At 41.1% G+C, this 13,462-nt stretch overlaps 1 protein-coding gene across 1 annotated transcript in view; it reads right to left on the reverse strand.

Moving 5' to 3' along the window:
• CSMD1 (CUB and Sushi multiple domains 1) overlaps positions 1–13,462 on the reverse strand; it is a 1,433,388-nt gene that overhangs the window by 599,169 nt on the left and 820,757 nt on the right. The gene's annotated exons all lie outside the window — the stretch shown is intronic.

Consider the following 13,462-nt stretch of genomic DNA (forward strand, 5'->3'; position numbering starts at 1 on the left):
TTTAAGCAAATATCAGGATTATGGAAAACTAGCGTATCTGCCTCTGTGATTTTTACAACCTCCTAATACTTCAAGACTTTTCTGAGCACGGAGGTAGTGATATTAACAAATGTGATATTTCAAAGATACTATACAATATCTATTTTTAGATATTGACACCAACCATATGGAAAATCTAAATAACTCAGTGACCCAACAATTTTAAAACGACTCGCGCACGATGTCACGCAACAATGCAACGGTATTGTCGTGGAATATAGTGCACCTGTTCCCTGGGGCGAGAGCTCCAAATCACTCAGCAAAACCTCTAATCCAACATCTGGTAATAATAATTCTCCAAGTAGTCTAAGCAACCAGAGAAATGCAATTTGAGAGCTAAAGTGGACAACCTTTCAGAAAATTATGTTGTTGACTATCTGGCAAACTCTCTCATGACAGGATTTACTACATTCAATATGTAACTGCTGTCTTAAAACCACTTCAGGTTATTAAGGCACACTCTTCCCTGTCTTTGTCATATGACTAAGTGTTCGCTGGGGGAATGTTTTAACCCGCTGGCATCCATACAACATGGAGTACATGGTGTTTTCTGGTGGACCTCAGAGCAAGACCTTTCCAATTTAGTTCTTCCACCACTTGCTAGCCCTAAGGTCAGTCATCCTTACTAAGTCCTAGACCCTCACGCACTTGAAAATGGGGCAATGGGTTATCCCCAGCAAAGCAAGCTGTAGAATAAGCACCAAAAAAAAAAAAAAAGACTTGACAGAGACCAGAGCACAGCAGGACTGTAAGACCACATGATAACTGGTTTGAGTTCATTAGTGTATCTTAGTACAGAGACACAAGGGGTGCATTGGAATATAAGACACACTTTTCTAGACCCTTTTCCCAGGATCTTGTGTCACTTGCTCCATCAAAGTCCAGGGGCCTCAAGTGTTTCCAGCCCGAGGCCCTGAGACCGTCCATCTCTCTCACCCTCAAGCTTTGATCGTTCCTTTGTCCATCAGACTCTTTTCCATTTGCAAATGGATCTACTCAGAAGGAGACGATATGGTCACCACGATGGCTTCTAGCACTTCCATTCCCTGAAATAGTGGTTCCACCAAAGAAGTGGATAATGTGGCTTCCTGCTAATATTTCTGGCTACTAAAGTGGATAGATTAGATTAGAGGGGGAAACATTTGGACTCCCTGGCATTCACGGCCCCTTACTCAGTCATTTCTCTTTGCTGGTGTTTCCTCAGGCTCCAAGGCAGCTTAATCCGTGGGATGCAGTTTCCCTGGGCCTGATCACCACTGAGTTTGACAGAGCAAATCTCTGGGTGCTCAGAGCAAAGAACTCCAGCCATGATGGCTTTTCAGACCTGTTCTCCCTCAATTGACTGATGTCTACTCTGGCTGTACATTAGTGGTAGGGATTGATTATACTTGATAGTTTGCAACCACCAATGAATTTTATACATTTTATGCTCTTAGTACCTACAAGTACACCCTTCTGCTACCCCCGCCACCAAAAAGTTGAGTTTTCTTTCTAAGGGATTGATCTTCCTGGCATTTATTATCCTCAAGGACACTGTCCTTAACCCATTTTATGAACCTAGAAACATCCACTGTTCCAGGTTGATAGAAGCATCTAGGAGCTCACTCAGAGATGAAGCTCTGAAGCCAAGATTATGACATGTTCACACACAATACAATTTATATTATGCCAGATATTTTTTTAAAAATATGTTAGAGGTGATAAGACAAAGTGTTTAGACATTATAATAGGTTGAATGATTTACTGCCTCAGAGTCTCATTTCCTGCCAATGATTGCTGTGTTCTTTAACGTTTTAGTGTGAAAGAAGTATTTCAGGCATAAACAAAATTACAGATAAAAGCATTCAGAATCCACATGCTCCCATCATTCAACTGCAGTAATAAATAAATTATTATTATTTTTAAATCTGTACCTTTACAAATGTCCCTCCCTACCCAGGTTGTTTTGAAGCAAACCTGAGATCATAAACTCACAAGCCCATAAATATTTCAGTATGCATCTCTAAAAGATTAAGATGCTTTTTAAAATGAATGAACGAATTCCCTGGCAGTCCGGTGGTTAGGACTCGGTGCTTTCACTGCGGACGGCATGGGTTCAATCCCTGGTCGGGGAACTAAAATCTCACAAGCCACGTGGCTTGGCCCAAAAAAAAAAAGAATCCTCATTTAAAATGAATGACCAGGATACCATGATCATATGTCAACATACTCACAATAATCCCTTGATATCAGATATCCAGTCAGGATTCCAATTTCCCTACTTATCTCATTTTAAAAATTAATCTAATTCCATATTTAGGCCTCAACTATGATGTTGACATGTCTCTGAAGTCTCTTTTAGAATTCTATAGTTTCTGTTTCTTCTCTCACCCATTCACTCGACTATTGAGCTGTGTTTTGTAGAGTTTCCTGATGGTAGATTTTACTAACCATGTTACTGGGAAGGTGTTTTGTATCCTTTTCTGTCCTTTGACTGTCCTGTAAACTGTCAGCCAGATAAAGCCTGGATAAGATTCAAGCTTAATCTTCTGGCAAGGATTCCTCAGAGATACGTTTTGTATTTCTAACAGGAAACACAATGTATGGTTTGCCTTTCTGTGATTTCAGGAGCTATTGATGACCGTTATCTAGGTCCATTATTTCATTAGGGGCTATAAAAGGATGATATCTTTCCTCCGAGCCAGGCTAGATATTATTACAACTTGATTCAATTATATAAAATACAGTGTTGGGCTTATGAATATGAGCTTGGGCGTTACATGGATCAATGTTAAATTTGGGTTCTGTCACTTAATAACTGCAGGTCCTTGGGCAAATCACTGAAACTTTCTATTACTCTCAGTATTCTAATGCAAAATGGTCTAATATTTGCATCCACCTCCAAAGGCTTCTATGAAGATTCTATGAGATAATGCATTCACTTAATTTTTGTTTGGTCAAAAATCGATGCTGAAAGAAAGACTTGGATGCATTCCATTTATCCGGGAAGGGTCCTGGGAATAGGAAAGTGGAAAGAGAAGGGGAAGAAGTATTCACTGATGAGCGAGGTACTGCTTTGGGCCCCTGGGCCTCAATCTATCTGGGGTTCCTTCTAGGGAACCGTGTAGAACAAAACTTTGAAAGGATAAAAGGTGGAGAGGTTTACCCACCAATTCCTTTGTCTCCTTGGTTGAGGGGTCTTTCTCTCCCAGCACCTCCAGGCTGCTCTGTGTTGAACAGGCTCTCAGAGCAAGGGATCCTCAGGAGGAGAAGCAGAGGGAAGAGGGAGGTTGAGAATGGAAGCATCAGCACAGGAACTACTGACCTGGCTGCAGGAAACTCAGAGGCAGGCCGAGGGCACCTGTGGGCACCAACAAGGGCTTCTGTGTGTATGTGAAGTACTCCTCTCGGTTCCTGGCCTGGAGGAAAGGCAAAATCAAGCTTGGCTGCCATGATGTCTTGTGTATGAAGAGGTTCAGAACACACCACCCCCAAATATGCTCCTTTGGCATACTGATTTTTTCACCGTGAAGACACCTGAGAAACAGCAGCTGCAGGAAGAACTCCCTTCCCTCCGCCTTCCTACCTGAAAGCAGGTCATGAAATTTCCCCTGAGAAAAGTGCTCTCCCTGCCCTCAGAGGAGAGAACAGTCTTATCACCAGAGATGGGGGTAGGGGGTGTCAACCTTGAAATGGACCTGGACAGACAGACCTACTGAAATGACCCTCATCTCCCATTAGTTTCCCCTGTATGTTTCCATCACTTTGCTGCAATTTATGGCCTTAAATCCCTTTTTCTTTCTTTCTTTTTTTTAGTGACAACATAAGGAAAAGGAATTCTTTATTTTTAATTACCAATTTATTAAATCCCTTTTCCTTTGTCTTGTTACTTTTCCACACAATTATTGTTCTTTGTTAAAAAAAAAAAAGGTATATAAGTTCTTGGTCATAACCAATTTTTGGGTCTTCATTTTCTTATTGAGGCTCTCATGTGCAGGTAAAAATATGAAGTAAAATTTGTAGGCTTTTCTCCTATTAATCTGTTTTCTGTTAGTCTTATTCTCGGGCCCAGTCACAGAATCTGAGAGGATGGGGAAGTCTTTCTTCTGCAACAAGGACCTTCATTTATCATGACATCTACCAGCTCTAGGGCATCACTTCACTTAGAAGAAGAATAGTTTTTCTTTGGGTGAGAATATATGGGAGGGTCTTTCTAGTCCTATTATAATATAAAAAAAAACAAACTACTGAGCTGAAATTCACATAATGTAAAAGCGGCCACTTAGAAGTGAACAATTCAGTGGCATTTATTACATTCACCATGTTGTCAATCACCACCTCTGTCTAGTTCTAAAACATTTCCACCATTTCCAAGTAAAACCCCTTGTGCCCATTAAGGAGTTTCTCCACCTCCCCACTGTTCTCCCCAGTCCCTGGCATCACCAGCCTGCAATCCGTATCTAAGAATTTATCTCCATACACAGATTTTTGCTGAATGCCTGCCTTTGAAGGAAGGAGATGGAGAAATAGTCCATTTCAGTGGAAATACAGTCCAACATAGAAAGGAATGTTGAGTATCTTGGTAAGAGTTCAGGTTTCCCTAGCAGATATATTAATAATAACACCCGCCAGCTATAGTCTCTACTAAGAAAACTCAAACCCACTGCAAGTGAATAAATCAGGGACAAGCACTTGAGCCAACACAGCTAATATGGCTGGGTTGATTTGATTCTAGCACTTCAGAATTTAATATAGGATTATTAAAAATATGAACTTTAGGAAGAAAATCTAAAGCTTAAAGATGTACTGAAAGGAATTAGGAGTTAGCATCAATACCACCAGGCCAGCAAAAATGGAGGAAGCAGAAATTAGGAATGAGTAGCAGTTATGAAGCACAGAATTTACGTATACTGGGTAGAGAGACTGAATAAGTGATCAGTAATAATAACAATGACAGCAACAAGATGTATTGAGTGCTTATAGTTCGGACATGCAAGGTTTTGTTTGTTTCTCACAACTTATGAGTAGGTTTCCATTATTATCCCTGTTCTGTAAATGAAAAAAATAAGGCTTAGAGCACTTAGATGATTTGCTCTAAGGAATAAGAGCTGAGGTTTGAAACCAGGTGACTTGACTCCACACCCTTGCTGCTAATGAGTTTGGTGGATGGTTACAGAGCTGTAGCAATACTATGGGAGGGGCAGAATGTCCCCTTTCTCAATTTGTTTTGGATAAAGTGTACTAGTTCCCATGAAACCCTCTTTTTTCCTTAAGCTTGTTGAATGAGTTTCCATTCCTGGGACCAGAAGAACTTAACAAAAATGAATACCACCAGGGAAAGAGGGCCAGGGAGGGGTGAGCTCCTGGTGGGAGCCCCAGGCGCGCTCTGCGTAGGGGCCATCTGAGTGGTTGTCTTGGGAACAAGAGCTTCCAGGAGAGGACTGACTCAACCAATTTAGCAGTTTCCCCCCAGGGCCACCTCGCAGGACAAAAACTTGATAGGACGCTGCACCCTGTAGGAAAGCTTAAAACCCCTCTGTTAGAAATAAGCTTGAGCAAGTCATTTAACCTTTGCAGAATCTGGTCTCACCATCAATAAGTTGATGAGTTGGCTTTTGAAGGACTTTTTCAGCTGTTACCTATCAATGAAATTAAAAATAAACAAGTTCTACTGGATCAAGTCATTTCTCAGGATATCCGTTTAACCAAGAAAACAGAGCACCATAAACCCAAAAATGAGAAGTGGAAAATATTTGCTAAACATCAGGAGAGCTTCTCAGATTCTTCCATGCAGGACGACGATTTTATGCTTGGGCAATCCGCCACGAAGATAGTGTTTCAGAGACGCTCATCTTTCTAGTTTGTTTGCTTCTTTGAGGAAAGTTAAGTCCTCAGTTAATTTTTTTAAAAGACAGAAAGAAAAGATTAAAAAGCCTCCCAGATGAACTGAAACCTTTAGGAATAAAAACTGAAAAGACAAATGCTGGGCTATCATGGTTGAAATTCTGAGTCCCAGGGGTTGTAAGAGATGTCACGTATTCAATATCATCCTGCCTCATCTCAGATGTTTGTCAGTAAAGTGATCCACAGTTACATGAAAATTTATTGTAAACTGAGAAATAGATGATAGATAATAGAGTTTATTTTTTTACTCGCCATCTCGTTCAGGTAGAAGGGAATTTTTTTTTTTTTAATATTGAGCCTTCTTTTAATTTATTTATTTCTATTTTGGCTGTGTTGGGTCTTCATTTCTGTGCGAGGGCTTTCTCTAGTTGTGGCAAGCAGGGGCCACTTTTCATCGTGGTGCGCGGGCCTCTCACTGTCGTGGCCTCTCTTGTTGCGGAGCACAGGCTCCAGACGCGCAGACTCAGTAGTTGTGGCTCACGGGCCTAGTTGCTCCGCGGCATGTGGGATCTTCCCAGACCAGGGCTCGAACCCGTGTCCCTTGCATTAGCAGGCAGATTCTCAACCACTGCGCCACCAGGGAAGCCCAGAAGGGAATTTTTAAAATATATTTCTGATTAGGTGTGTGAGTGCATGTCTACATGTACGAGTATGTGTGTGTATATATGTACAGATACATGCATATGATAGTGAATGAGCTCAAAAATGCATACAAGCTCTTTAAGATGTGAGGAATTTTAAAAGTGAATTTATGAGTTTCAGTGTACTGAGTTAATATTTAATAAAGATACTTAATTATTTAAGATTACTACACCAGTGATACACTACTTAAACCATTTAATTGATACATGTAATTTGAAGGCTGCATTTCATGATGAGAACTGGTGCCTTCAATTCCGTATCTCCTACCATCTCCCCTGTGTGTACACATGATACCTGTTACATTACACTTTGTTCTCTCTGTCACTGCTACTCAACCTTTATCACTGATTGATAAAGGCTCTTGGACAATATAACAGAAGAATGGGTTTGCCTCTGACTACAAACATCGGTCATACTGCTCAATTTAAATAATGGAATTTGAAATATATCTGCTCAGGTGACAATATAAAAAGACAATGTGTTGATAAGTATAAAAGATTAGTAGCTTATGGACTGTGATTTCTTACCAAATTTAATAGAAAGCTATTGATTAAATAATTATAAGACAAGTTAGATACCAAGAACATTTCTAACAATAAAAAAGCTCAATAGATTAATTTTCCATAGTACCTTGTGTACCTCTGCAGGGGCTTCCTCTGTAATCAGATCTCCCAGTGTGCTAGAATTGGGGGGGGGGAGGGGTGAGACAATATTTACAAGGATGCATTGCCCCTGGTATCCACAATGAAAAATGTCTAAAGCAGCTGCTGCTACAGTAACAGTAAGACAATATTAGGCAGTTTTACGTTTCCAGTTATAGACATAACTCTTCCATTGCTTTGCTGAGCCCTGCGGAATAACCTCTGTCTTTGTTCTAAGAACAGCAATCGCTCCCCAGTGGTGTGTAATATGGGGGGAAGGAGGGAAACTACGTGTTTACTTCTTAGAATAGGTGGTATGGGTCTGAATGTGAGAGGAAGAGAGGAAGGTAAGCTATCAACCGTGGACCTGCGGATACCTAATACACTTGCACGACTCTTGTCAATAAAGAGCATCCATTCAATTCACACATTCACAGGTCAGAGTTCCCCGGAACGGGGCACATGTTAATTGAAGCATCTCCAAGATTTCCGTAATGTTTTTTTTGCCTGATTACAATATTGAGTGACATCACTCAACACGGATTCCACACTTGACTGATACATTGGAATTAACTGATTAGCTTTAAAAAAAATGAAGAGGGGCTTCGCTGGTGGCACAGTGGTTGGGAGTCCGCCTGCCAATGCAGGGGACACAGGTTCATGCCCTGGTCCAGGAAGATCCTACATGCCGCGGAGCGGCTGGGCCCGTGAGCCATGGCCGCTTGGCCTGCGCGTCCAGAGCCTGTGCTCCGCAACGGGAGAGGCCACAACAGTGAGAGGCCCATATACCGCAAAAAAAATAAAAATAAAAAAAATGAAGATTCTGTAAATATTGACTTAGTCATCTTGGAATTAGATTCTAGAATCCATTTAGTAAACACTTACATGTGATGGTTAATTTTATTTGTCAACTTGTCTGGGCCGAGGGATGCCCAAACAGCTGGTAAAATGTTATTTCTGGATGTACCCGTGAGGGTGTTTTTGAAAGAGATCAGCGCTGGGATGGGTAGAACGAGTAAAGAAGATGGCTGTCCCCAGTGTGGGCGTGGGCGCATCAACCAGTCTGTATGGGGCCTGAACAGAACCAAAGGCGGAGGAAGGGCTGTGTCTGCTTGAGCTGCCCAGCTTCTGTCCATCTTTTCCTGCCCTCAGACATTGGCACTCCTGGTCCTTGGGCCTCTGGCCAGCCTGGTTTTCCTGGTTCTCCAGCATTCAAATGGCAGATCTAGGGACTGCTGGAGCTCCAGAATCATGTGAGGCAATTCCTATAATCAATCTATCTCTCTATCATCTATCTATCCATCTATCTACCTATCTATCTATCATCTACCTCCTTTTGGTTCTGTTTCTTTGGAGAGACCTGACAAATATATTATACAAAACAAAAACGTTTTGTTTTTAAAAGTCTGCATCTGTGTCTATGTCAGCATGTTCATGTGTGCAAAAGTATGGAATTCTGTCAAGCTACATAGTAAAAACAAATTCTGCACTTTAAACATCACAGATCATTCTTACACTGCTTCTTCCATGTGAGTCAGAGTGGCCCACTTCAGTTCCTGACCTACTCCTTATTTACCCCTCTCCAAGGGCAAGCTTTAACCTCTTGGTGCCCCGGTCCACACAGCTGACCCATGGGCTACATCATGGCTAGGCTCATCCAAATACACAGACAACAGAGAGCATTTAGAACAAGGACTGGTTATCCTTCATGATATCCTTCATGATATCCTTCATGATATCCTTCATGATATCATTACACACAAAACGCAAGCTCCTTGCTACTCTCGCCAATTATTTATAGTGATATATTCTATCACTACTCATTTTGAAACTGTATGTTGATTGCTTAATCTGTGTCTGACATTGTTCTAAGTCCTGGAAATATAGTTGTAAACAAAATAGACAAAACTCCTGCCTTCCTATAGCTTTCCTTCCAGGACAAGAAGAGAACTAATAGACAAGTAAATGGGTAAAGTACATAGGTTTTCAGCAGAAATAGTATTTTTGGGTAAAAAATAAATAGACGGAAGAGAACTACAAAGAGCTACTCTGAAATGGGTGTGAAATTGATGATTCAAACACTGTTGTATGCATTTTGTAGACAGTAAGTCATCTTAATACTCAAAACAACCTTCTCATGTCATTGCATCTGTACATATTCACAAAAATAACTAGTTGTAATGGTTTACCTTAACTGTATCACGTCTACTTGTATTTACACAACTTGCTTTTCAGCCAACATTTTTTTTTTTTTTTTTCGGTACGGGGGCCTCTCACTGTCGTGGCCTCTCCCGTCGCGGAGCACAGGCTCCAGACGCGCAGGCCCAGCGGCCATGGCCCACGGGCCCAGCCGCTCCGCAGCATGTGGGACGCTCCCGGACCGGGGCACGAACCCGTGTCCCACCCATGTCCCCTGCATCGGCAGGCGGACCCTCAACCACTGCGCCACCAGGGAAGCCCTCAGCCAACATTTTGAAGAAACAAAAATTGGGAGTCTTCCTCAGTGAAGGGAATGGAGGAATAAGTAGTGCTTAATTCAAACAACGGAATATTACCCAGCAGTTAAAACTAATATTGTAGACATACTCCTCATTCTTAAGGTCTGAGTAGCATTTCACATCCAATGTGTCAACTCCCTATCCAGCCACCACCCCAGCCCCTGGGTCTGCTCAGCTCCAGACCACCCACTGCCAGTCTGGCAGAGGGACCCTCCTCCTGCCCCGAGATCTTGTAGCATCTGTGACTCTGCTTCTCCAGAGTGAAGCTGTGGACACGGGCACCGTCGGCCACATCCTGGCTGCTTCAGCTTACCATTAGCACTTAGTGGTGACTTTGAAAGAACATCTCCACTTGACTTTACCTCCCAGGTCCTCATTCACCAAGAGGCAACACTGTGACCATACTGTTTCGTGAGACATCAGTGAGAGTTCCATACGTCTACATAAATACGAGGGAGAACACAGCTCCTACACGTAGAACGTACTGAAGTCCTATCAGGGTGTGTGTTTTCTGTGTGAGATCATCACCCCAAACCGGTCCTTCCAGGACCTGATTCACAGACGGTGCTCAACACTTGATTGTGAAATGTTTATTGTGCTCACAAAGTGCTTTAGCTGAAGCCAAGTCTGCATTAATTTATATAAAATACTCATGTAACTACAGTTGTCACGTATTAGTTTTTTTTTTTTTTTCTTTTGCGGTACGCGGGCCTCTCACTGCTGAGGCCTCTCCCGTTGCGGAGCACAGGCTCCGGACGCACAGGCTCAGCGGCCATGGCTCACTGGCCCAGCCGCTCCGCAGCATGTGGGATCCTCCCGGACCGGGGCACGAACCCGTGTCCCCTGCATCGGCAGGCGGACTCTCAACCACTGCGCCACCAGGGAAGCCCCTACAGTTTTCACGTATTACATTTTAAACTTACACGGGATGAGAACAAGAACTGTTGCTTTAATAAAAATCACATTTCCTTTACCTTGTGTGCCGCAGTCCTCATCACACACAATGGCTATCTAGAGAAACCAGCACTGATGTTTGCTCTCTGGAGATAAGCCGATTAGTAGTAATGACCCGCATGTTATCATGCTAAGGTAGACTGGCATGAATTTTCTTTCATGAGAAAAAAGTATCGGCTTAATATGAACCTAATTTTTCCAGTTCAACCCTCTGAATCTCATTTCTTGCAGGTTTTATTTTTTAATTTCTAGAATTCTTTTAGGAACACAGAAGTCAAAATTGTTTTAGAATTAAAGGGTTGTACTAAAATAAAATTTTAAATGGAATCATTTTGTTCAGTCTGTGGCCAAACTCCCTTTATTGATTGTGACATCTTTTACTTAGACTCTCGCTGTTTTCTCCTTTACCAACCTCCTTGTGCAGGGCAGTGCCTTTCCTCTTAAGTCCAATCAAAACTCTGCCAGCAGAAAGCACCCTCTTGGTTACTGAGCTTTTCTTAAGCTACTTTGGATGCCTCAACAATCTCTCTGCTCTGTCCAGGAAAATCGACTACAGCTTCGTCTCTTCAGGTCTCTGGCTACAAATTTAGGCAGTGATATTTAATGAAAGATTCTCTGCCAGCATTCACTTGAATTCCTATATTTGCGTGAGATCATTTGAAATCAAAGAGAAAATCAAAAATAGCCAGGATGGTGGTCTTTAAAACTACAGAAACATAATCCATTTCATGTTAAGCCAGCCTTTATCTTTGCAGAGTGACAATTTCCTTGAACTCTGACTTTCTTTGTAACGCTATAGGTAGATGACTGTCACGGGAAATTTTTATAAGAAACAACTAAATTACCTGCAAGGGATTGCAGAAGAACACTGTGACAAACTAATGAAGGGGAAGTGAGCTATGTCTCCCTTGCTGGTGTTTACATGTTTCCAACATTAAAGTCGATAATTACTATAGGCTCTCTCTGTAATCATTATATAGACTCTAATATACACATTCATTTATTAAATACATTTCGTAGATATGTGTAAGAAAACTGCCTCTTTCGTTCTCCAAGTTCAAAAAATACAGAAATAAATTCAAAGAAGTTGTGAATTTTACAATGTTTCAAATAATGAGAGAGGTCAGAGGATATTTCAGGGTAGTGAAAATGCTCTCTGCATGATTGCATCACCGTGGACAAGTCATTACACATTTGTCCAAACCCATAGAACGTAAACCATCAAGAGTGAACCCAAATGTAAACTACGGACTTAGAGTAATGCTAACGTGTCTACGTGGGTTCATCGCTTGTAATAAGTGTACCATCAGGTGTGGGATGTTGATAATGGGGGAGGATGTGCATATATGGGGGCCGGGGGTGTGTGGGAATCTCTGTACGTTCTGTGGAATTTTGCTGTGAACCTAAAACTGCTCTAAAATAATAAAGTATTTTTGAAAATAGAGAGAGAGAGCCCTAAGAAGAAAAATAAATACCACATTAGCAAGTAGAGAACAGCGTTAGGTATTTTTACATGCATTGTGCGTATTTCAATACCTCTCACAATATATACACACAAGGCCTGGGCTTTAATTACTAGTACTCTATATTCTTTTCATAAACTATGCATGGTGGCTATCACACATTTTATTTCTTTCAAACTTGGGTGGAAATCATACTTGAAGCTAATGCCTGTGGCTAATACTTTATTTACATTTGAATTTTGATCATGATCAGAAATGCAAGTATCGGCCCCTCAGCCGAAAGTGAACATGCCCCGCCCTTTCTGGGGCTGTAAGCTCCAGTCGTGGGAAAATGGCAAAGCTCCCTCAAATGATACTAAGCACCCCCAGTGTTAACTAAGAGAAAACAAGCCCTAGAAAACCACACTGCGGCAGAGCTAGGTCTTCCTACCGAATTCAAATGATGATACAAAAGACGTGACAGTCTGGTCATCAACCCTAATTCCAAAGACAAATTCATCAAGTGGCATTAAATACGACACTATATATGAATGGTATGGATGTTCAAAAACCCTGCAGATACGCTGTTATGCGTGATGCCATTTTCTCATTATTTAAAATAGATATTGGTAAGTGACGCTTATTCCTTGAAATTTTACCACATTAATATTTCAGGTTCTAAAAATCTGTAAAGCCTCCATAATCCTTCTTCTACCCTTGACTAGTTGACATATAAGCATAAACAAAAGGCCTGTTAAAACTTGTTAAGACTAACAATTTCCATTGGTATGTTTTACTGTAATGTAACTTTGTCTTTCCTTTATTATATTTTTCACTACGTATATGTATGCATTTTTCACCTAACATAGGTTTAATCTCAGAATAGTGAGGGTTTACTCTATAAAGTTACTTTTTAATTTAGATAACAGTTAAAGTTTTTCTTCCCCAGCTTTATTGAGCTGTGATCACAGATAAAAATTGCACATATTTAAGGTGTACAATGTGATGTTTTGATATATGCATACAATGTTAAGTGATGACCACAATCAACGCTAATTAACACTAACGTCACCTCAAATAGTTAATTTTTTTTTTTTTGGTGAGAACACCTGAGATGTAGTAATTTAGCAAATTTCAAGTATACAGCACATTATTATTAACTATAGTCACCACGCTGTACATTATGTCTCCAGAACTTATTCATGTTATAACAAAGTTTGTACCCTTTGACCCACATCTCCCCATTTCCCTGGCAACCACCATTCCACTCTCCGTTACTATGAGTTTCACTTTTTTTTTCAGTCTCCACATGTAATCGAGACCATGCACGGGTGTGAGGTGATATCTCACTGTGGTTTTGATT

The sequence above is a fragment of the Phocoena phocoena genome, chromosome 21 (genome assembly GCF_963924675.1).
Source record: "Phocoena phocoena chromosome 21, mPhoPho1.1, whole genome shotgun sequence".
NCBI classification, from domain to species: domain Eukaryota; kingdom Metazoa; phylum Chordata; class Mammalia; order Artiodactyla; family Phocoenidae; genus Phocoena; species Phocoena phocoena.